This window comes from Lontra canadensis, unplaced genomic scaffold, assembly GCF_010015895.1.
Source record: "Lontra canadensis isolate GAN:19392208 unplaced genomic scaffold, GSC_riverotter_1.0 scaffold2, whole genome shotgun sequence".
Lineage (NCBI taxonomy): Eukaryota > Metazoa > Chordata > Mammalia > Carnivora > Mustelidae > Lontra > Lontra canadensis.
This window is the reverse complement of record NW_022630996.1, coordinates 40,933,753-40,956,841: the sequence shown is the minus strand read 5'-3', so window position 1 is coordinate 40,956,841 and position 23,089 is coordinate 40,933,753. Positions and strand designations below refer to the sequence as shown.

Sequence of the window (23,089 nt, the reverse complement as noted above, 5' to 3'; positions counted from 1 at the left end):
GCTCAGGTCGTGATCTCAGAGTCCTGGGATCGAGCCCCACATCGGGCTCTCTGCTCAGAGGGAGCCTACTTCCCCCTCTTTCTCTGTCTGCCTCTCTGCCTACTTGTGATCTCTGTCTGTCAAATAAATAAATAAAAATCTTAAAAAAAAAAAAAAAAGAATAGAAATATGATTAACAGGGACTAGATTTTTCATCAGGAAATAAAAGAAGAAAAGAGGAGGAGAAATGGAGGACAAGGATAAAAACAATAAAGCAAACTACTGGGACCAACTCGGATATTTCTTATCCCAAAAACTGGTTCCATCCAAGTTAGGAGTCTTTGTGAATTTCATAGGCTGATCTTGTAATGCCTAAATCTAAAGTACTTTAAGGAAAACAACCAAACACACATCATGTTACCACTTTTCCTGAAACTATAACTCTAGCTCAAGCTACCACCCTCATGTGTCCAGCCTATTGCAATAGATTCCTAGTTAGTTTCCCAACTTTTACCCTTTTTTAGAAAATCCAGAACTGATTATGCAGCTTCCCTGCTTAAAATGTTCAAGATGTCCCACTGTTCTTAGTACAAAGAACAAAATGAGTAGCATGACCAGAAGGAGATTGAGAGACCAGCCCAACTGTTCAGCCTCATCCAACACCACACTTCTCTTCAAATGTCCTCTGTTTGGAACATTCTTCTCCAGTGCTTAGTTAATTCATTCCCTCTTGGAAGGTCACAAATCAATGGTTACTCTGTCCAATAACACCTCCTGACCTCCAAGAAAATCTCTCTATCCAAATACTACTTTAGCCCAACATATCCCCACTGCATTACAGCAACAAAAATACTGTACAACTTTTTGTTGTAAGATTAGTATCTGTGGGGCGCCTGGGTGGCTCAGTGGGTTAAAGCCTCTGCCTTCAGCTCAGGTCATGATCTCGGGATCCTGGGATCAAGCCCCACATCGGGCTCTCTGCTCAGCGGGGAGCCTGCTTCCCCTTCTCTCTCTGTCTGCCTCTCTGCCTACTTGTGATCTCTCTGTCAAATAAATAAATAAAATCTTAAAAAAAAAAAAGATTAGTATCTGTCTCCTCTCAAATTAGATTATAAATTATATTAGGGCAAGGACTGTGCCTATTCTGAATGCTCACTTTCTGTTGCCAATGGAGTGTTAGACCCATATTAGAAACATATTTATATTTGTTGAGGAAATTAATAATGAAAACACACATTATCATGGGATACTGCCTTAACATTTAAAAAAAAAAAATCTCCCTCCAACCAGAAGCTACCATTGTGTTTATGATCAAATCCATCAAAACATTCTCATTAATATCAGGAAAATGACAAGTGCATCTATTACCACTACTATTATTCAAAACTGTTCTAGAAGTATCAACCAATGTAATTAGTAGCAAGAAATAAGACATCTAAAAAATTTAGAAAACCTGAGTTAAAATTATCATTTTTAGAACTGGAAAACCGAAGATGGCCAACCAAAGAACTACTAGAAACATAAGAGAATTCAAAAGGAAGTTGAGTTCAGGGATGCCTTGGGTGGCTCAGTTGGTTAAGCATCTAACTTGGGCTCAGGTCAAGATCTCAGGGTAGGGCTCCCTGCTCAGCAGGGAGTCTGCTTCTGCCTCTCCCCCTACTTGTGCTCACTTTTTTCTCTCTCGCTCTCTCTCAAAAAAAAAAAAAAAAAAAAAAACTTAAAAAAAGGAAGTTGAGTTCAAATTAATATACAGAAATTGAAACTTCTCATATTTATGAACAAGAATAAATGGAAATGTTAAAAAAAAGAAAAAGAAAGGACTCCACATATACCAACAACAATAATAAAGATAAAAAGACTTTGGAATAAACTGTACAAGAAATGTTTAGGATATACAAGAAGAAAACCTGAAAATCCTAGTAAGAGACATAAAAGATATCAATAATGAGTAAATCTTAAACTTGGTTTTGTAAATATATCAATTTTCCATAAATAGTCTAGTGCAACCCCAATCAAGATATTAATAGAATGTTTTGGGAGGAACATGATAAAATGACTCTCATGTCTATTTAGGACAATAAACAAGCAAAAGTAGTCTGGGGAGTTCTGAGAGGGAAAAAAGGGAAAGAGAGAGAAAGACTATTCTCCCAGGTAGGGTAGACAGGAAAATAAAGCAACAGAAAGTAAAAATGTCCTACTTATAGAAAAAAATGGAAAGTAAAAATGTCCTACTTATGGAAAAATCAACAAGAAGGTATCAGTAGAAGAGTAGAGAGAGCTTAGAATAGACCCAAATATACATGGGAACTGAGTATATGAAATTAATGGAGTTTGTAAAATCAATGGTGAAAGATTTTTCACTAAATTGATACAAAGAAAAGGTAATCTGGATCTTTACCCTCATTCCCTCCACCGTAATAAATTCCAAATGAATAAAAAATTTAAAAAGTGAAATCATAAAGCAAAATAAAAATGTGTAAATCTTTTTTTAAATCTTATAATCTTGGAGAGATAAACAGGACATATAAGTCAGAAACCATAAAAAGTAAGACTGGTAAGTTCAACAACATAAAAATTCAAGATTTCTATATTTCAAAAAAAACCCATAAACAAGATGAATAAAAAAGAAAGGACAAACTGGTCAAAAATATTTACAACATATATATCTCCCCACAAATAACACTCGTTAAAATATAAACTCCCTAAGAGCAGGAATGTGTATGTGGGTGTGGGGGTGGGAGGAGTTCTACAATCTCTTCCCAGGCCTAGACTAGTACTTAGTACATGGTAGTCAATAAATATTTGTTTAATAAATGAAGGAGCATTTGACACTCATACATATCAATTAGAAAAGATCAATGCCCAGCACAGTGCCCAACACTCCTAAGTACTCAACAAATATCTGCTGAATGAATGAATCCAATAAAAACATGTCCAAAGGATAGGCAGAAATAATCAATGGAAAGAAAACAAACAAACAAAGAAACAAAATGGCCAGGAAGCATTATTAAAATGCTCAAACTCGTAATTTGGAATTTTAAAAAATTGAAAGAAAGAAAATCAAAACTACATTATACCATTTTTAAACTATCAGACTGGAAATGTAAAGATAGTACTGACAAGAGCATTAATAAGTAGTTTCCTACACTGTTAATAGAGGATTTACCTTCGGTGAAAAAACTGGCAACATTGACCAAAATTCAAAATATATAAGCTCTCTGACCCAGTAATTCCATTTTTTAGAATTTCTCTTACTGATTAAATTCACATACACTGTACATGAAAAGATCTATGTCCCAGAATATTAAGAGTAGCCATTCTGTAATAAGTCTGTCCCCTTAATAGAATGTTTTATAATAACTAAATAGCATAAATCTTTTATATATTAAGACACATTGAATTACATTAAATGAAAAAAATAAATTGCAAAAAAGTCCCATTTTTGTTTCAGTGTGCATATGCATATACACATAATAAAATCTTTGTAAAATATTAACACTGTCTTCAATTAGAATATATAAAAGTTTTAAGAAGAAAAGGGAGATAAGAGTACTCATGTCATTAAAAAAAATCTGAAGGGAAAAATAAGCAAAGAAAATGAAAATAAAGGGAGGAGGAATGAAAGTACACAGAGGAAGATTTTTTTAAATAGAAAAGTGGTAAGAAAACCTGATGGCCCTAGAAATCCAGCGTTATGATTCATATCCCTATTTCCAAAAAGGATTCTGAGATAGTATATGACACAAATGCATGGACCTTAAGCACTAAGAAAAAGGAAAGCGGGTCTTTCAGGCTCACTATGTATTCCCAGTGCCTACCAGACAGTAAGGACTAAGTAAGTATGTGATAAGCTAAAGCTACAAGTGAGAATGGAAACCATAAAGAAAAAGGGAAGGCTGGGAAAAGGATCATGATTATTACTAGGTGCCAAAATCTAGCTCTGATTTCCTAGCAGTCATAGTAAAAAGAAAAACTGGGTGCTGCAAGCCAATAATCTTCCAGCAGATATACAGGCTACTCCCCACTGTGGGAGGTATTGCCAGAATTCCCCCCAAACCAGATTCATTTGCACCTTCTACCTCAGGTGCTGTAACCACAGCCAAAGACCTGGGAGCACTTCAGACACCACTGACACCACCTAGTACTCCAAGGATAGGTCAACTGTTTTCTCCAACACTGGTAAAAAGAAGGGGCTCAAGACTGCAGACACTCCTACTATCCTTCCCTATGCTGCTTCTAACTATTAAAGCTAGAATACATAAAAGCTAGAACATAAAAGATAAAGGAGCTGGAATAGGGAGTTTCAGATACAAAAACTAGTCAACTTTTAATTCCCTATATTAAAGAAGTATTAATGAAAATAACTGAAATAGAGGATAATAATTATTTGCAAATCACTCCACAGATTCAGTTCAGGCTACAGCTTTATTCCCAGATTGCATCCAGTTGCTCTAGAATGGGAATCCCTCAAGAAAGAAAAAAACCAGTATCTTCAAATGCCAGGTAGTTAGTTTAGAATCTCCCACCTGTTTGTCAAAGGATTTGATCAAACATTTGTTTCAATACAATATCTAAGTGGCGGCTAAGACCTTTCAAGTTCAGTGTAGATAAACAATAGATCTGCATAAAAGCTATTAGAAGTACATATTATCTGAAAGTTATACTAGTCAAATTAATCAGAATTAAACAAACAAACAAACAAAAAGGTGTGGCCAAAGAGGGATATACCTCTTAACATATTAGAAATATGCACAAAAAAGTCTTTTAACAATAAAACTACAGATAGCTATGCTGTGTAAGACTTCAACAGCGCATGAACACAAGAGAAATGACTGCATAACATCTTTGCTTCCATTTTTATTTGCAAAAGAGGAACAATTCTTCATTATGTAGACATCTCTCCCTGAATGCTTTGAAGGAAAAGGTTTGTATTACAGACAAAACTGATCATCATTTCTGAGTTTTGTCCCTAAACCTTTGTAAAAGAAGAGGAAAAAATCACTAGCATCAATGAAAAGTAAACATTCTTATTGCTGATCTGCTAATGGGTTTGTTTCTCCATCAGTTTGAATACTATGATTCCATTTTCTTCAGGAAACTGAAAAAAACTGTAATCTTTCCAGATCAAACTTCCACCAAGCACTTTTAGTACAACATTTATCATACCTAGCAAAACCACCAGAGGACAACTCCAGCTGCTACAACAAAACGGAGAAAGATAAAGGTCTCCAAACACTTAATAGCACTTTCCCAAAAAAGGGCCATAAACCTAACACCACTGAAAGAGAAATGCAATCTGTACTTTGCAGACCGACACAGGAATTGTTTCAATACTATCTTTTTCCCTCTTCCTCACCATAAAAACTACTCACCCCTAGTTGTGATGTACAGATCTACATCCCAAGACTCTTAGGAGATTAGGAACCCACAAGTGCCAACAAAGACAGGAAACAAGGACTTCTTTCCCACACAAGCTTTATCGCCATTTCATTTCAATAATTACGTACTGAGTGAACACTGAAAAGAAAAGCAGAAAAGTACGCCTACTCAGAAGCACAACCAAGACAAAGTAAGTACAACTCAAACTAGATCTACAGTAACACTTTCAGCCCTGTCAAACCAAGGTTAGATGAGGAACACCTTAAGAGAATATGAGAATGATCCCATCCATTTGTTTTAAATCGTTCCTGGGAAAGAATAATTAAAGGGCCCATCATATAGCAAAAACCATTATCAAAGACATGGGTTCACATAAAAATAGATACGCTTAAGAATCCATCAAAACTATGGTTTAGGGTCTGGAGTAAAAATATTTACTAAATGCCTTTCTTGGGCTCAATTTAGAGACAGTAGAAAGGAAGGAACTTACTTTAAGGAATTTCAGTGGGAAATGCAGGGAAAAAAAACAGGGGCAATTAGATAAATTTTTCGTCCTAACCTTTATTTTGAATCCTTTACATTTACTTTTTAGTTTTTAAAATTATGATTAAAATTCAGCAGGAGAAAGTAAAATAATGCAAATAAAATTAAGTATCGAAGACCCAAAAGATGGGGGGCAGTTAGGAAAGGTATTTTTCTCCCTTTAAAAAACGTTTGCATGAAAAATTATAAGTAGATGTTTGTTGGTCTTCTCTTTGTAATTGTGAACATTGTGGTTTCATATTAAAAAATTCAAGAACATTTAAAATTCAGACATAAGTAGGGGCACTTGTGTGGCTCAGTTGGTTAAGCGGCTGCCTTCGGCTCAGGTCATCATCCCAGAGACCTAGGACGGAGTCCCACATCCGGCTCCTTGCTCAGCAGGGAGCCTGCTTCTCCCTCTGCCTCTGCCAACCACTCTATCTGCCTGTGCTCACTCGTGCTCTCTCTCTCCCTTTCTAACAAATAAATTTTTAAAAAAGATTTTTTAAAAATTAAATTCAGACCTAAGTAAATAGAGGGTCTATCAACCCACATTTTTGTTGCTAATGGGAAAAAAATTCAGTTTAAGTTACTATGGGATGTGGAGGATCACTTCTCAGCCTTTAAGATCATGTGTACTATGGGATGTGGAGGAAAGAACAGAGAAAATAACCTCTTATTTCTTGATGCTAAAATTTTGTCTTGGCAAGGTAGGGGAGGAGTGCCAGGTGAAGATTCACATTCGCACAGATGCACATCTATGATTCTCAATGGAAAATAAGTGGGAAATGGTCAATGGTTAGAGCGTGAAACCACAAACAGCTCATTTCCACAGTACCTTTTCCCAAAACTCATGCCCCAGTCGTGACCCTCATATGCACATGACACATTCTACAAATTAAAAATCAGCAACTCCTCATTTTGGAATTTATTTCAAGGTTATTCTGATGTTTAACCGTGTTGTAAATACACTTAATAAGAGGTTTTTGGCATGGACATCAAAATCATTATTCAGAAGTGCTATTTTCCCCTATTATTTTTAAATTTATATCCATATATAATTGATAATACTTATGAATTCCCCAGACCTCTCCCTAAATAACAAAACCAAAATGGGTATTTTTCTTCTGAAGTCCTTATTTTTCTTCACCCTTATTTCCAAACTACAGTTTTCCCATATCACCTTCCCTTCATAAAAACATTGCTGTATGTTCACATTAGCACACTTCCTAAAATATCACAGCCTACACTTTTAAATCACAACCTCAATCTTCAAAAAACACATCACCATTTAAAACTGATATAAAGATAAAGATCGAGAATTGCTCTTTTTCTTTTCTGATGAACAATCTCATTATCATAGGCCACTGCGGTTAGAAAGATAACATCACTGAAGTCAAGCAAAACTAAACTTGACCTTCACCCTGTCATAATCAGACGACCCACCAAAAGTCCCTTCCAATAACAACCAAAAACAGGAAAAGAGCAAAAACACACAAAAATAAATTTGGCTAAACAAGAGTTTTCATCACTATCCAGTTGGACAGTTTTCTGACCAGCAATAATCTTTATTCCCTTGGAACTTTACCCTAGTAAAAGGGCCAGGGTCAGAATATCTTCTTTTTTTCACCTACAATTTTTTTTTTTTTAAGATTTTATTTATTATTTGACAGAGAGAGACACAGTGAAAGAGGGAACACAAGCAGGGGAAGTGGCAGAGGGAGAAGGAGGCTTCCCATGGAGCAGGTAGCCGGTTGCGGGGTTCGATCCCAGGACCCTGGCATCATGACCCCAGCCGAAGGCAGATGCTTAATGACTGAGCCACCCAGGCGCCCCTCACCAGAAACTTCTTGCCAATATTCTCTGCTCTACCCTTTCCTTTCACAGTAATCTATCCAAAAAGCATTTCTAGAAACAATGTGAATATAACAGGCTGGGACAACAAACTGAAATGAAAGAAGCTCCATATATGATGACCAAAAAAACCTGGGAACTGGTACCAGGCTCTTCTTTAGTGCTCTAAGCTAGTGTAACTAGAATGTTGGTTTGTTTTCCCCTGTTGAACACACCAACATAAGGGAAAGGGCTTCCTCTTCATTCTTCTTTCCAAACTACTGCTAATCACATTTGGAGTTAGAAATCTAAAAGGATAAAACCAGACATGTCAGACTATTTAAACACCTGAAATTCTAGGGTTCTGTTCGTTTCCTGATTTTTATAAAATTCAGAGAAAAACTGGCAAAGCAAAATGCCGTAAACATCAGATTTTCTTACAACCTTCAATGAAACCTATGTTTTATAGTTAGACTATACTATAATTAGTATGGGTTTGTTCACTTGGTTTGTTTTAAACATAATCTGAATTAGGTATGGAAAGCATCTTTCAGAGAATTATCATTAGGATAAAACTATTAAAACACACACACACACCCCATACACATACACACACACACCCCACACTACTCTTAAAGGTCTTTTGTTAAAAGGTGTCAAGAGATTTTTTTTTTTTAGTAATATAACTGAAGAACCGTGTATACTGAGAGGGGTTAAAAACACTGACAAAATAAAAATCAATTCCCAACACATTATAATTCAGTAAAATAGCAAATTATAGTTGCAACGTCAAATAAGACTGAAGAGTACTCTTTATTACTATTATTATTATTATTACTATTATTGACCAATAAGCTGTATACACTGTTAGTCTTAAGTCTTAATGTTAACTACTATAAACTTAACAAAAAGTACACGTGCCCACTGAAACTCACTAATCTTTGGTAAAGGCCATTTTTTTTGGCATTTAAAAAGTCGTGACTAAATAACTTATTTTGGAAAAAGAAAAATTTAAAACACACGTTAAAAGAGAAAGCATACCCTAAATAAGATACATTTTGGCTCTTTATAATACCCAACTTCTAAAGACCTCCCAAGGAAGTTATTTTAGGTTTATAACTTACAGTTTTTTACTTCCAGTTCCAGATTTTCTTGTCTCTTTTATTCCTATAGTTGACTAGATTCAAGAATGTAAAACCAAAAACAAAATTGCTTTAAATTACATATGTGGACCTTTTTGGTTGACTAATAATTTTTTCTGTATTTTGATTTGGGGTGGAGTGTGTCACTAAATGGTGATATCAACAGAGGATGAAAAAGTATTTCTACTGATTTTGTTTTTAAATAAACAAATCAAAGTCTTTTCATTATTCTAACAACCTAAATAAATACCAGACTTGAAGGTATTAGTCCTTTGCAATATTTTAAGATCTTGTACCTAAAATGCCTTCTTTTTTGCTACATTGGGTTAATTCTTATAATAATTACATGCTGTCATATGATCCCTTCCTCAATAAGCCTCACCTGCCTCACTAAAAAATGAGGAGAATATGCATTTCATGAGGTTGCTGTAAGGATTAAATGGTCTAAAATACACAAACTACACTACAGCATGGTAGCCTGACACACCAAAAATATTTAATAATAAATATTAGTTGCTTTCTTCTAGAAAATTCTGTATTATGAAACTTATTTAAGGTGATTAAAGCAAAGCTATTTATAATCTATTTATTGATAAGGCCATGTGCAATTTTATGCTTTCCACTCTATTAAGATGGTCAGATTTTTTTCCCAACGAGGCGTGGGGGTAGGGATGGGGCAAGGCACAGTAGACAAAAACTGAAAGAGAAAAATCATAGATGTTGTTGCCCTTACTTTCATTCTCTTAAAGTATCCTTTTTGATAAGCTTGACTTTTAATCACTTTTATCTGTTTTTCTAAGAAATACATTTTTCTTAGTTTTTTTTTTTTTAAGAATTCAAGTCTAAAACTAAACATATATCCTATGCCAAAGTACACCTCAACGCGGATATCTTGGTTGCTGAATATTTCACAGTACAAGACCTCAGTCTCTTTAAAAACAAAAACAAAAACAAAAACCCTCTGAAGATCACTGATAACTAAGCATTCTCTCATGGTTATGAATTATTTCACACCTCTTAAAGGTTTAACTTGTTTAATTTTATATGCAAACATACTTTCTCATTCTTTACTCTCAATCCTGCTGTGGTCTATGCCGCAGAATCCCCTGACGGCTAAACTCTCTGCAACCCAGCCCACTTCTCAACACCCCCTTTTCCACGCAAACATCCACCCCTCATGAAGAGATGCCCGGCATTGTTTCAGCTGAGTTGGAAACAATACACTTCCATTGCAGTTAATTTACATCAGATGCTGCCTGGCCTGGGGAGCTCTGTGCTGTCTTTTTTACCCTTTTTCTTCCCGGGCTCCCACCTCCCTCTTTTTAATTTAAATTACTCTTTTTATTTTAAAAACTTCCGTTTGTTTTATTACCTTGGCAGCTTTACTTTTTCTCTGGACTGACTAAAAAGGTAAGTTTAAACAGTTTTTGCCAGGTTGATGTCTTTTCTTTTTTTACATGGGTATCTGACAACCAGAATCCATACCGTTAAAAGTGCAATGATGATGTTGCTTTTCTACCATGCTAACTCATGTTGGACACAATTTCACTGTTTGTAATCTAAATATACAAAACACAAAAATGTTATTTTATATGCAGTTAAATTGGCTATTCTCTAATCATCTTTATTAACAGCAACACATGTACTCCTAGAGGATACAAAGGGATTTGATGCTTGCTTTTGCTGTTTTTATTTTTTTTAGAAAACCATACAATATTACACAGGCAAATTCAGTAAGTCATTGTTTCCTTGAGTAATATTTATAACGTATTAAAATTATTTAGCTTTTGAAATCTAATATTAAAAATACTATAAAGCCAGCTTTGTTTTGAAAGCCAAACGTCTCCCCCAAAATACAGTTTTTAAAAATTTTCCAGATATCTGAGAATTAAGTATAACTATTTTTAATAAAATCATAATTAAAGCCATCTCAGAGACCAAAATCCTAACCTTCCAATCACATTTCACTGTATTAACTATTTTATCTAACATCAAGTAAGTAAAAACATGTTCCATCGACACAGTTTAAAAATAAAGTACGCAAAGACTCCCAGCATAGGCAAATGACACAAATAATTAAGAATCACATTTCAAATTTAAAAACACTTCTACCCATGAGATTCCAAAAGTATGAGTACATGGTTTTAACTTTTAACATTTACTCTCTGCACTACTTTCTCTTCCCTTCTCAAACTAGCTTCCCCTACACTCCCAACACACACATAAAATAGATCATTTAGGCCAGTGGTATTTTAGTACATCACCCCTCCTCCTCCTCCACTTAGACAGTCTTGCCTTTTATATCTACGTGGAGGTTCCCATGGCAACACTCACTTACACCAATACTATTTCCAACTGAAATGAAAGAAGCCAAAATCTAAATGCTCCATTACCAAATTACACACACCCTAAAACAAGTAAAGATTTTTTTCTATTATTTTTTAATGAAAAAGTAGGTGCCTGGAATTTCTACAAAAAATAGTTAATTAATTTACAGAAATAACTAGAAAAACAGTCATTGTAGGCAATTTTATATATGCGTATTATTACATGAGATTTGCATGGGCTTTATTACATAAAACTGGTATGCTTAGCCAAGAGGTTTACTCAATTATCATCATGAATAGGAAGTATAATTTTTGCTAATCCAGTCTACTGTATCAAATTTTTTTTTTTTTTAAATGGTGGCTGCATAGCTCACAAAAACCCTGGTGAGAAATTCTAACAAAACAAGCCAAGAAGCAATTCATGGACAGCAGGAGGCAATTCCAGAACACAGGCACAATCTATAAAGAGAAACCACTACAGCTTTTTGATGTTAAATACGTAGAAATGTCAGCATACAACAAAGCTAAGAAACAGACTATTATATCAAGTTTAAAAGTAAAATATTCAGGGTCAAATGTCTTGAGTACCTTTATCTAGACTATTTCCAAAAGTTCTACTTTCAAATTTTTGTAATTTTTAAAACAAAATTCTTTCTTTGTAATACTGAAGTCTGCATATATTTAGCTTCAGTACAACACACATTCCAATCAAGTTTTTCAAAATATAGAGAAGTGGGGGGTGATGAGTGTTGCTGTGTGTGAAAGTGTGTGTGTGTGCATGTATGTTTAAAAGCAAGAACATCAAGGTGGGAGGTCAAAACATTTACTTTGAAAACATATACATTTCTTAAACAGGTTGTGCACACTTCTAAGAAGCCTCACAGAAGAGGTAAGAATATAAAATGAGTAAAATTTCATAAAGCTTTTTGATAAATGATCAAAGCTAAGCATTAAAAATATCTGCATGGTGAATACATTTTTTAAAAGGATAAAAATCAATAGAGTGTACACTGAACTGAACTGAATTATTTATTCTGACAACATATCATAGCACCTGGATAGTCTGTATTAATTTGTTTCTGTACAGTTTATTAAAAATGTAGGTCATAAAATAGAACAATATGTATTTTAATTTAAAAATCATACTTTCATAAAATTTATAATGAGGGTTTTTCTTCCTTGCTTTTACATTATCACTCTCTTAAAATGAGCTGATTCAAAAGACAATAAAGACTCCCTCAAAATCAGTACAGGAAACTACAAGAATTTACTTTCCCAAAAGCAACTTTTAAGACATGAGCATGAACTGCCTAATGAATCTCATAGTCAGGCTTGTGAAAAGGACCAACCTGCACCTTTCTGAGGTCTTTCTCTCTTTTTAAAAATTCCCATACAGTGAAACCTGCTGACACTTTTTTTTATAAGGGCTGGGCCGGGTGTGAGTGTGTTGGGGGAAGGGGTGATTTGCAGTACTGGGGAGTTTCTGCAACATTTGTGAGGGTTTTTATAGGCAGGATCCTCTCTGAGTGTTTAGAAAAGCAAAACAAAAATAACCAACTATTAAAAGTTCATTTTACTTAAAAAAAAAAAATCCTTTGCAAATTTTCAACATTTTACTTTCATTTCAATATTAACTATCTAAATGCAGACATTTGCAGAGTTCAGAAATCTTTCCAGGTCTTTGGAGACATTTAATCAACATTGATATTAGATATAATTTAAGCCAACCTCAAAAGCAAAATCTAGAAAAAAGTATTATAACCTCTCTTGAACAAAAAAGAATTTAAAAACCTTCCTTTATCACAAGCAGGTTTGGATGCAATGCCACCTGGTGGCACAAAAAAACTTTTAAGTAGGCTTTGGTTTTTTTAGAAACTGAGCTGTTTGAAGCTCCAACCATCCCTTTGATGACTCTACCCTCGCCCAAACAAGTTATTCATCCCATTGTTTAACAATAAATGGTAATTTTAATTTAAGAACTTTAAAATTTTTAAGCAATTAACTGCATGTGACAATTTATTCAATGTTTAAATATCATAAAAGAAGCAAAGTATTTTTTCAAAAACCAAATTATACCACAGCTTTAATTTTTAAAAGATGAAATGTTTAAGAATGGCGGGGAGGCAGGGATGGAGTAACCGAGCTGCTTTGTAAAATTACACTGTATAATTAATTCCATGGTAAGAATGTTTTTATGGCGTGTTTTGGTGACCTTTTATTACCATCAAGTTCACAATGCTGGTGGCCTGCCTTTTAATCCCTCCGCAGACAAAGGCCCTAAATAAACACAGATCCCTTCCTGGGAAAAAGTCCACTCTGGTTAAATGGTAAGGAAATGAGTAAATCATTAGTAATCTTTAAAGCCAAAGCTATAAACTCAAGTTACCTTAAGTTAAAATGAAAGTGTCCTGCAAGAGTTTCAAAGTTCTGTCACAGATAGAAATCTCCAGCTCTTGACTCCAGACTAGGCGCCAGCTGATAAACAAACAATTTAAGTCAAGAGCTGGAGAATTCCCAGCTTTTTCATTTAATGGCTTTGGCCAAGAGTATTTATTGCCTCCAGTTTTATTCTCACTTAGCCCTAAGAGGAAATTTAAACTCATCATTATCTTAAAGCCCCATATGGGTAGCAGTCAGCTCACCTGATAGAGCTCCTCTTACTCTGTACCAGTCTGAGTCTCTAACTAGAAGTGATGTAATAATGTAAACTAATTAACTATAGTTTTAGGTTGACTTTTTAACAGGCTAAATAAATTCTGTTCAATATAGTTTATATTCCCACTCGGGGTAGTAACAATTCCAAAAAGTTTAAGTTTACAGTTTTACTCCAAACTACCAGCTAAAATGGAAAAGGACAATGGGATCTCTCTCTCTCTCATTCCCCCACATGCTCCTGCTCTGCCTCTCTCTCCCTTCCTCTCTCTTCCCCCTTGTCCACTAGCCCTTGATTATTATATAAAGTAACTTTTCTGAATCAAATATAGACTATTCCTTTTAATTTTTAAATATCCAGTGTTGTTCCATCTATCTCTTAAGAGAGCAGTGTGCAAGATTTAAGATGTAAATGTCTTATCAGGAAAAGCTGTTGATCTTATATTAGTACTAATAAGAATATAAAAATACACCCCAATTAAAGATCAACAGAAACCATCAAATATTTCTTAATGCTATATTTAAAAGTTTGCTATTAAAGATTATAGATCTCAAAGTCATCATTATGCTGTTGCTCTTACTCCTTTCTCAGAATTTCATTTACTTTTAGAAAAAAAATCTCATCTCTACTTAGAATTTTATGTTGAAAAAATTCTTTTAACTATTGGAATGTTTGCAGATATTTGACAACTTCAATAAATCAACTATTCTTCCTCCTCCACTGCTTGTCTAATAAAAAAAATGCCGCAAGATAATATTCATACTAAAAATAGCTTTGTAGGTAAAGAGTTAATAAAATATGGCATTTATGAGAAGAAAAGTTCTTTGCCTCTCACTTCTTAATTTTCAGGAAGTTTTATAAAACCTATCTTGGCTGGAAAACCCAATTAACCATTTCAGAATTTGCCAAGACTATTTTTCTACTCTTTTAATATATGTACACAGTACATTAAAAATGTTGGCCACCTGAGAACAAATATTACCCTAACACATAAGAATTAGGGGAAATGGAATGTAATTAATGATAAAATTATTGTATGCCCGGCCTCATATTATGTTTCATTAAAAAAAAATAACAAAAAACCTCCCTAAGAACAATGCTGTCTCAAGAGACCACAACAGATAAATGTTCGAATGACCATAACTAACAGCCAACAACTCAATAAAAAAGATGTCAGGGACAAATCTTAAAATTCTTAATACCCTTCTAAAAAAGTTCACATTCTCTCATATTGATAGTGGTAATCTGAGCTAAGTACAAAAAAACACCACCAACAAAAATCCTCTACCTTCAGGTCAAGTTAAAATCACTGCAAGGAAGAAGAGGGGAGGTAAGTCTGCTGCCATACGTTCACTGGCCCTGATGGAAGGATCCTTACTATGAAATGCACCTTTGAATTCAAAATTTTCACAACTAAAATACACGGAGCAATGCAAAACAAAATAGAATCATACAGCAAATATAGAGAGAGGATTTAAACTCTACTTAATCTACTTTTCATCTGCTAACATTACCAAACTTTAAGGAAATCAGACATCTAGAAAACCACAAATAAGTCTGATAATGGTTTGATGGCCATGACAAGGCCCTTGTGAAATTCTTAATTCCATTTCTTTCTCCCACTTTACCTCCAGTGCTATCCAGGGATCACAAGTGAAACAAAATAAAGACCTAACATGCAAGCATACTGGAACTAATTTCACACTGCTTAGGAATCAACAGATGTTAACAAAAAATAAATTATATATAATAGCTTCAGAGGATTTGTTTGCTAAATATACTTTACCTTTATATAAACACCAGTAGGCAGTTCTGAGCTGTGACCAGACCCAATTGTGTCTGGTCTGACTTACATCCTGAATGGCAATTAAAGGACATTAAAAATACCCTAGGATTACTTCAGACAGGACCCCTGCCTTATCCATGCACTTTCCAACATAACCAGGTGAAGAGAAACACAGTATCCCTCCACCACAGGACAGAGCCTGGCAAGAGCAACCCCGGTAATGGTTACTTGACTGGAAATTGCAATGCAATTAAAACCTGGCCGGCAGATTTAGAGATGGGGGAACTGCAAACTGCCAGAAAGTGAATTCTTAGAAATAAACTAGGTTGTCATTAGCAATAATAATTATCACTAACAATAAATGAGAACAACAATAACACTGAGTAAAGTGATCACCTTGCCTTCCCTAACCCATTCTTCTGTTTTCTTAGGAGACAAATTATTAAAGCTGTCTCAGCTATGTTACACTGGGCAGTGAGTAGGCAGTCTTCCCTAAACTGTTAAGAACTCATTAACACCTTATATAGAGACTCCTGTCCATGACAACTGTTGTAGGGGAGAATTAGGCAAGCCAAAGAATGTAAAAAGAGGTTTTGGGGGGGGACACCTCTTCTTAGGGACTAATTTCAAAGAAATCCCTGGAATTTATTTACCAAACATTTCTGAACTACTTGTGCAAACTGGAGAAAATCCTAGGCAAAAAGGATACTTACTGGATACAAGGTGGTAAGTAAAATTATGGGTACATGTAAATGGCTAACCTAATTAGCCCCTTTCTGGTGTGTTGGTACTGATGAATCTTATGTCATTTTTAAGGAAATGGATTTGTCCATGAAACAAAATTAAAGAAAATATTAATTATCTGAATTACTAAAGCTTTAAATACTGCCAGAATAGACCAAGGAAAGGCTTACTTTAGCTAATACTTTTCAAGACCGAATAATTCAAATCTCTCAAACAAAAGTGAGTGCCACAAAATGTCTTTTTTTTTTAACTCTTTTTTTTTTCAAGTAATCTTTACGCCGACCATGGGGCTCAAACTCACTACCCCAAGATCAAAAGTCCCATGTTCTATGGACTGAGACAGCCAGGTGCCCCTTCCACGAAGTGCTTTTAAATTTTCTAATAAGTTAATAATGTAAAAAGAACTAAAAATCATCATAGTAATATAATTCTTTAAAGGGAAGAACCCATGAAAATGAATTTTCTTAACCCTGTTAAACCAATTTATTTCAAAATATTAAAAAACAAATAAAATCTTACTGAGGTAAGATTAAAATGTAATAAACACCACACGCAATACCACTGTGTAATCAAATAGCTTATGAGAACATGAAAAAAGACCTATTGTGTGTAATAGCCCTTCTCTCTTCACATATTATCAAATAAGGCAAATTCAGTCGTATGAAATTTGGTAAAAGAATTTACTTTTGGACAGAAATAGCAATGTTTCCGCCCAAAGCCAAGTAAAATTGCCAAGTTATAAACTTCTCTAAGAAAACGTTTTAGTGGAAAAGCCAACAGACCCTTAACTATAATGGTGTTATGTGCTGAAATAGAAGTAATTCTTGTTTTTGTGGTTCCTTTACCATAAATTAGATACAGATCTAGTGGAAAAACAGCAGATATCCAGTTCAGTGAGCAGTTAAGGCCAAGACTACAAACCTGATTTTGAAAACAATAGTGGAGTCTATGTGAGACTTTCATTGAGGCATTTAGCAAGTGAGTCTAACACTCTAAGAGAAACTCCTTAATAGATTTTGTGCTTACTACTCCATATTCTAAGAATACCTCGAAAAAATTACTAAAACTTAAGCCAGCCAAGTAGAGCATAAAGTTTGGTTTCCTGATCGGGAACTGTTACACAAACATATACACACCAGTTCAATTATTTAATTTTGACATTAATCCCTAACTGGAGCAATACGGTTTAGCAGATCAATGAGGCTGGCCAACAGCCTTGGGCTAACTGCAAGTGCCACTTCAGAGTCACTTCAACTCAACATCTCTGTGTAACTCTGTAGACATATGAAGCAATCGGTGAATTTATTCCTCAATTATCCAAGCACGGTGAAGTGCTCTAATTACACCCTTGGAGCAGACCAAAGAGTATTTGGTCATTAGTCACAAATTATAGTTTTTAATTTGCTTTATGTCCAGCATTCATTATACAAGAGAAAGGATCACATTGGAACTAATCCTGTGGCAGCAGACCTTCTCTCCTCACTAAAAAAAAAAAAAAGAAAAAAAAAAAAAAGGCACATATCCAAAACGGTGTGACTAAACAATGTGTGACATTAAAGAAGGATTACAACTTTCAGAAAGATGTGATTTACACAAGACAGGTAAACAGACTGGGGCATCATATTTGAGGCCAGGGTCACGGGCTAATTTATATAAAGCTCAGTAGCTTTACTTTGATAATCACAAACAGATAAACAAAGGCATGGGGTCAGACATATGGGAAGTCAAAGTATAGGTGAGTCAATTTAATAAACACTGAGTGCAATTTCCTGCTAAGTCCTGGTGATACAAAGATAGACGTTCCACAAACATACCAACCTTGTTGATACCTCAGAGCCCATACAGAGCAGTCAGCTACTGAAATACTCTTCCCCGGAGCTGTGCACTCAGATTCTGCTTAATGATCACCTCCCCAGAGAAGGCAGCCTGTCCATTTTATGTAAAAGGACCTTCCCCTGAAGCCACTGTTTACTCTGCCGTTTTTTTCTTCATAGCACTTATCATTGAAATTATTTTTGCTTGTTTATTCTCTCTATTCCTACTAAATCATAATTCATGAGGCAAAAAACTTTGAATATCTTCAAAGCACTATGTCTAGTGCCTAGACCATACCCACCACATAAAAGTACTCAATAAGTGTTCGTTGCATGAAATGAAGAATGAAGTGTGTCCCTTGGAATCAAGGCATAATAGACAAGATTAGATAAGAGTGTATAATCAGAAAACAGTATATAATCTTTTTTTTTCTTAAAGATTTTATTTATTTATTTGACAGACAGAGATCACAAGTAGGCAGAGAGGCAGGCAGAGAGAGAGAAACAGGCTCTCCACTGAGCAGAGAGCCCGATGCGGGGCTTGATCCCAGGACCCCGGGATCGTGACCTGAGCCGAAGGCAGAGGCTTTAACCCACTGAGCCACCCCGGCACCCCAACAATATATAATCTTGTAAGAATTATATAAATAAAATAATATTAAGTACATTTCATTGAAGAAAAAATAAAGACCTTCATTTTTAGTCATCTTCTTTCCCTAAAAGTTCTAGGCTCTCCCTAATATCATGTGAACTTCTTTAGTTTATTAACAGAAGTATAACAAAACTGAAACTAAAGGTGATAAGAGAATTGTATGAGCTAACCAATGTCCTTTCTTCCTTGTTTAAAGAATATTTACTAAAGAACTGCCAAATCTAATACCAAATTCCACTGGTTCCCCTTGAACGTAACTGGGAATCATTTATAGGGCCTTTAGGTAATCTTTAAAATAAATTTTCCATTTCCCCGAACTAAAAATTCTTCTGTTACCCCAGAATCAACAGTAAGTCAAATCAGGTGTTACTTTCTCTCTAAATATCCATACAGGTGAGTAGAAGGTAAAAGTCCAAGTAAGCTTTACTAGCCACCCCAGAAATGACAAAGACAGCATTTTTTTTACAATGCCCAGCATGTTGCTATGGTCAAGCTGTTTTTTTTTTTAATTTAAATTCAATTAATTAACATTATGTATTATTAGTCTCAGAGGTAGAAGTCAGTGATTTGTCAGTCTTATATAAAACCCAGCGCTCAATACATCATGTGCCCTCCTTAGTGTCCATCACCCAGTTATCCCATATCCCCAACAGCCTTCCCTCCAGCAACCCTCAGTTTGTTTCCTATGATTAAAAGTCTCTTATGGTTTGTCTCCCTCTCTGATTCTGTCTTATTTTATTTTTTCCTCTCTTCCCTATGATCCTGTTTTGCTTCTTAAATTCCACATATGAGTAAGATCATTTGGTAATTGTCTTTCTCTGACTGACTTACTTTGCTTAACATAATACCCTCTAGTTCCATCCATTGTGATCAAACTGTTAAACTCTTTCTGGTTGCTAAGTACTGGAAAGACTGCTGTGCTATGTTATTTTGCACTTTGTTTACAAATCATTTTGTTAGTATGTTTTACTAAATTCTAAACTTCTAATGTAAGAACTTTTACTTTAAGTTGTTCCGAGTATTATTCTACTTATTTTATCCTACCCCCACTTTTTGATCATAATCACACTTCCCAATGGTATCTAATATTACAATATAACATTCTGAACACAGTAACTACTCATCTTACTAATGGTAGAACGTAGAGGCAGTTACTTGAAATTCAGAGGTTAATAATCTGGAAATAAATAAACTGGAGAACAGCTTGGGAGTGAGAAAAAACTGCAGAACAGCTCAAAATATTTAACAATTACCCTGCACTTTAAAAACGGAAGATCCTTGATTAAATCAACCATACTTTATTACATGCTCACCAGGAAATATACACTGGAGATAGAAAGTTGAGAAAGACATGGCATCTGCCTTCTTTGGAGTCTAGTAGTGGAAGAAACAGGCACAAACATAAGCATAACACAGTTGTCCTTGCAGTGGCATAGATACTATACTATGGGGAGACAGAAGAGAGCCATGAAAACAAGCTTCACTGCCTTCAGGTATAATCCTGTTCAACTCTAAGTCCTTATACCTCAAAATAGATCCTATCCTAGTCAAATTCGAACATGTTAGGAATATATCAAAATACTACTTTACTTTCTCTTTTTCTGGACATTTATTTGATTAAATAGCACCAGCCAGTGGATCCAAAACAGGAAAGACCCAAAAACCTCTATCCTCTATCCATCCTATCCCAAGACAACTGCAGAACAAGACTCCTGATAGCCAGTTAATAAACATTCCAGGATGGGGTCAACACAATAAGACTAATCTCATCTCTCCAGATGTCTCCTGATCTAAGAATAATGTCCTCTTAACCATTTCTTCTCAAATGACTCTGGAACAGAAATGTTAGGCCCCTCCCAGGTCAGAAGCTAACCTCTAAGAGTTAGAAAAGAAGGCGATTCTCCCTTCACTTCCCCGCCAAAGGTTTCACTACATGGCAGTGCCAGTTAGCTAAGACAGAAGACAGAGGACCAGCCACTACCTAACATTGTTAGAAATGGGATTAACAGCAGGCCACCACCTTCAAAAACAGAAAGGCTACCACAGGGTGGGACTAAAGGGAAGAAGGTCTGGTGGAGTGGGGGAAAATCCTAAGCCTGAGTTGGGAGAGTAAGATTCTATTCTAGATTGGTTATCAAACTGGAGAACCCTTAACCTCTTCAGACCTCAATTTCCCATCTATAAAATAACAAAGTAAAATTAAATTATTGCTAAAGTCCCTTCTAATAATAAAACTCAATTCTAAAAGCACAAAAGATACCTAAAAGCTAAACATACTTAATATTTAATCCCCAGCAGTCCATGAGAACACCACAATAAGACTTACTGAATTTTTACCAACTTACATTTCCAGATCTTACTAAACATGGGTATCTCCTATCAGCTCACCAGGGCAGCTACTTAGGTAACATTTAGGCAAACATTCTCCTTTGTAATCAGGAATACAGAGATGTAAGTCTGGGACCTCTTTACAGCAAACAAAACTCTTTTCTCTGCTGGCTTAATAATAAACTTCATTTTGGCAACTTAGCTTTGGCATTCAAGTTGGCCTTTAATGCTAACTACAGTACTGTCATTCTCCCTCAGAAAGGGTTTATAACGCTTAGACTAAACAAGCACAGGTAGCACACTAATTGATACATTAAGTAACAAACACTTGTGTGTAATTATGGCAATATCAACTATATTGGCTCCATCAGTTATCTATTGCTCCATTACACCCTCAAACTTAGTGAGTTTATTTGCTCACAATTCTCTGGGTAAGTAATTAAAACTATTTTAGCTGGGCAGTTCATTTGCTGGTCAGGCCTGAGGTCACTAAATGCAGCTGCAGTTATCTGGGAACTTGACTCTAGCTGGTCAAGATGGCCTCACTCTCATGCTTAATGATTAGAGCATGTCCCAGGCGGCTAATCCAGGCTTCTCTACTCAATAGCACAAGAGTCTCCACAGGCAAGACAGGGCAAGACTCAATGAACAAAGTGCTTTTCAAGTCTATCCTTGTGTAACATTTGCTAACATACTACTGGCCAAAGCAAGTCAGATGGCTCAACTCAAAGTCGATGCAGCACATGGACACACAGAGTAGGTTTGGACATGTGAGCCATTCAAGGTCATTACTGTAACAATGTACCATACTAGCTGTTGGCTATTTTTAGCACTATACTGAGATGATGATTTTTTTAATTTAAAGGACAAACTTCCATTTAGCAATCTTTATTTTCCTCTTAGAATAAATTAGAACTTTATAGAAAATAGTATTTCCTAATGCAGTGGAATGTGAAACAAATCTAGTCTTGGTCTTGAGCAAATGATTGGTTTCTTCAGTCCTGCCTTTCTAGAAAGTCTCCAGCTAGAAACTAGTCTTCAGCTACAAGTTACATATGTATGTGTATATGTTTGTGTGTGTGCATGAGTGTACCATATTTGATTACACAATAATTTTGGAAAACTTGCAAATTATGGAAAATCATAATACCCATGCTACTACCATTCCAAAATACCCCGATACCTACCGTCAAAATTTGATAATAATAATATGCTTTTAAAATTTTATTAGTGAAAATCCTTGTCCTCTGATTGAGATGATCATGATTTTTAAGTATGTTAATTCAGCAAAGTAAATTTATAGATTTTCTATTATTAAGCCATCTGAGTACATATGAGATAAACCTGATTGTAGGTTCGATCTCTTTTATACATGGTTGGATTTAGTTTGCTAACGCACTTTTCAAAACTTTTCATTTCTGTATTCATGACTGATATAGACCTAAAATTTTTCTCATTTCTCTCTCTTTCTGGTTGAACTATCAGAGTTACACAGGTCTCATAGAATGAGTTGGGAAGTCTCTTTTTTTCTATTGTCTGGAAAAGTTCACATAAAATTGAAATGATCTGCTTCTTGAAACTCTGGTAACATTTCACTTGTTAAAAATCATCTGGGCCTAAAGTCCCCCCTGTGAAATGATTTTTTCTTTTTAACTGCTTCCTCAACTTCCTTAACAGTTAAAAGATGATTCAAATAGGGACACCTGGGTGGCTCAGTCGGTTGAGCATCTGCCTTCAGCTCAGGTCATGATCCCGGGGTCCTAGGATGGAGCCCAGCATCAGGCACCCTGCTTAGCAGGGCGCCTGCTTCTCCCTCCTCCTCTGCTGCTCCCTGCTTAGCAGGGCGCCTGCTTCTCCCTCCTCCTCTGCTGCTCCCTGTTTGTGCTCGCTCTCTCGCGCTCTCTCAAATAAATAAATAAATAAATCTTTA

General features: G+C 35.3%; 1 protein-coding gene across 1 annotated transcript in view; it reads right to left on the bottom strand.

Moving 5' to 3' along the window:
- The window catches only part of HIBADH (3-hydroxyisobutyrate dehydrogenase), a 107,658-nt gene that overhangs the window by 58,746 nt on the left and 25,823 nt on the right, over nt 1–23,089 (bottom strand). The window lies entirely within an intron of this gene.